Here is a 2,307-nt window from a genome sequence, read left to right as displayed (position 1 = left end):
CACTGGACTTGGAAGATCATTCCCATTTTTCAGTTGGCTCTCTAATGTTCAATGATCCCTTTATTTTTTTTTTAAAGACATCGCCTAGCATTGCGTGAAGGACTACATTTTTGTGACCTCTAATGATTTCCAAGTTTCCCCAAATTCTCATCTGCAGAGTTCAAATCTTCATTTCCAAATAGGATATTATGCAAAATATCCTTCCTGTAATACCTAATCCTGTAGGCTATTGTAGTGGTGCTCCTTGCATAACTCAGATGTGCCCACTTGCTGATCTTGCAGCACATTTCTGTGTGTGTGTGTGTGTGTGTGTGTGCGCGCGCGTGCACCTGCATGTGTGCATGTATGCATGCATGTGTGTCTGTGTATGTGTGTGTGCCTCCCCCTCCTCCCTGCCTCCTGAACAAGGTCTCCCTTTGTTCTGATACTTCACAAAGCTTCCTCTCCTTACACTGTCCCACCTGAGCTCCAAGTTCAGCTACAGAATCCTTTCAGCCCTGATAGGGATTCAACACCATGGCTGGTTGCACTTACATCATTTCCTTCTGTCTTTCCTTTAACGGAGGGGTTTTCCTTCCTCACTCTAACTCCTGAAAATAAGAGGTCTTGCCTTTTATATATTTTGTCTTACATAAAACATACACTGCTAAATATGTGTGAAAATCATAATGACTAATGTTTTGCCTCAATTGTTTTTTAAGTTTACTAAAAAATAAGTTGTACAAGGCTGAAAATATTATCTGAGGGTTTTCAGCTATTGAAAATGCCAACCTTATTTCTTAAGAAATATGTATGTGGTCATGAAGTATAGAACATGGTAGTAATCAAATAACATAAGGATGATAACAAGGAGCAGAAAGATTTATGATAAATGATATATGAAAAACTACTAAATTAAACTTGTCATCAGACATAATTAAAAGATAATTGTGATGTTTCTTGATGTCAATATCTTAGGTCTGACAAGGATCAGACACTTTTATTAGTTGATACTGTCTCAGCCAAAAAGAGTACGTTAAGCAAGTGCAATTATGTAACGCTCTCAGCAGACTTAAAGAAAATAATGACCACATTATATTTTAATGTATTATATACTACCAAATTATTAATGATCTGGAGAGACTATTTACAGTTTCTCATTTTGAAGTTCTTCCAACTTTAATTAAGTATCTTCATGCGACAAGGAAAGCTCTCATTCTGTCCCTGGCTTTGCTCATGTGGCTCCGTGGGAAGGGTACCCTAAGAGCTCTGGCGTGCCCTTTCATGGAAGCAGCTCAGAGGGCCCCAAAGCGAAGCTGGCGTGGTGCTGAGGGAAGGCCTTGGCCATGACGCTAAGGCTGAAGGCCTTTAAGAAGAATACTAGACAGTGTCGACTGCCTTCCTAGCGAGTTGTTATCTGAACTTGCTCACAAACACACTTCTAAACAAAGGCCAGTAATGTCTAGGATGTATTGTCGTCTTCTGAGTACTCTTGGCCACATTCCAGTGCCTAGTCTTGTTAGCAGAATGGACTCAGACTTTTTTTTTTTTTTACAGTTAGTGTTATTTTCTAAAAATGTAATAGCCATTTCAAAAAATCTAAAACTTCAACCGTTGGCAGATCTTTAGACAACACTTTAAAAATAAAGGCCCTTTCTGATTCTTCCAGAAATTAAGTTCTCTTGCATATCACTTTTCTTAAAAGTACTGCAATATTGAAACTTACTTCCTGAGAGTGTAAATGATAGATTTTTTTTAAAGAAAGACAGTAATTTGATTAAGCTACATTACTAAAATTAATTTCAAGCTAGCAAAAATTATGAAACATTTTCTTATAGCAATTACAGGGAATGGTATGCATCCCTTGACAAGTTTTCAAACTGAACAGCAATATCTGCCTTGTTAGAGATGTTGAAATGTCCTGGAGAAGTTTTCCTTAATTATTTCGCCCCTTCTGTCAGCTGTGGTGCTGCCCTTCTGGTTGAAAGGTTAAACAAAGTACTAGATCTGTCAAAGTGAAAGAAACCAACGGGTGAGGAGCTATCAGAAGGTAATCAGGGCTAATAGGTACATAATGGCCAACAGGGTCCTGCATGCCCTCAGATCCATCACACGGACAGAGCAGAGCTTCCACTGACATCCCCGTTAAGGAAAACACAGGGCAAGCCAGCCACTCTGTAGTCAGACTGGAGAGAGCAGGCAGTTCTCGTTCCCTCCCCCATCCCAGGATTAAAAAACTGATAAAACTCAAGCTCTGAAAAAAAGAGAATGGAGACTTGCACGTGTGAGGAAAGGTTATTATTTCGGTGCAGAAATTAACAACCTTGC

Source organism: Octodon degus, unplaced genomic scaffold (assembly GCF_000260255.1).
Source record: "Octodon degus isolate 3935 unplaced genomic scaffold, OctDeg1.0 scaffold00190, whole genome shotgun sequence".
Classification (NCBI taxonomy): domain Eukaryota; kingdom Metazoa; phylum Chordata; class Mammalia; order Rodentia; family Octodontidae; genus Octodon; species Octodon degus.
The sequence above is the reverse complement of the archived record's forward strand: the minus strand, read 5'-3'. Positions refer to the sequence as shown.